At 42.1% G+C, this 696-nt stretch overlaps 1 protein-coding gene across 1 annotated transcript in view; it reads left to right on the top strand.

The window, feature by feature from the left end:
* LOC107559224 (transportin-1-like) overlaps window positions 1-696 on the top strand; it is a 22,244-nt gene that overhangs the window by 11,759 nt on the left and 9,789 nt on the right. The window lies entirely within an intron of this gene.

Raw genomic sequence — 696 nt, 5'->3', positions numbered from 1 at the left:
GAAATCATCCTAATATGCTGATTTGCTGCTCAAGAAACATTTCTTGTTGTTAATGTGCTGCTTAATATTTTAGTGGAAACTGTGATGTGATGTTTTTCCAGGATCCTTTGATGAATAGGAAGTTCAGTATTTATTTGAAATAGAAATATTTGTAACTTTTTATAAGTGTCTGTCACTTTTGATCAACTTTATGGGCAGTCTGTGAAAATATTTCAATTTTATATGTGCTGATTCTTGTCTGTCTGTGCTCAGGCATCCTCATCACAACGATTTCCACCAAAGGGGAGCTGCAGACATGGCCAGAGTTACTGCCTCAGCTGTGCAACATGCTCAATTCGGAGGACTACAACATCTGTGAGGTCAGTGCATTGCCTCTTCATATACCTGCTTTTCCTGCTTTCCCCCTTCTATTTTGTGCACATTTTCATATGCAAATGTGTTTGGAAATGATTCAAGACGCAGGCAAAGTGACCATGGTGCTCTCTGTATCAGATCTAGAGATGTTCCTGAGTTGTGTGACTTGTATCTTGGTTCGTTCTTTCACACGCAGGGCTCGTTTGGAGCTTTACAGAAGATCTGCGAGGACTCGTCTGAGCTCCTGGACAGTGACGCTCTCAATCGACCCCTCAACATCATGATTCCCAAGTTCCTGCAGTTCTTCAAACACTGCAGCCCCAAGATCAGGTCAGTCTGAGA

This window comes from Sinocyclocheilus grahami, unplaced genomic scaffold (genome assembly GCF_001515645.1).
Source record: "Sinocyclocheilus grahami isolate Dianchi unplaced genomic scaffold, SAMN03320097.WGS_v1.1 scaffold679.1, whole genome shotgun sequence".
Lineage (NCBI taxonomy): Eukaryota > Metazoa > Chordata > Actinopteri > Cypriniformes > Cyprinidae > Sinocyclocheilus > Sinocyclocheilus grahami.
This window is presented reverse-complemented; position numbering and strand designations above follow the sequence as displayed.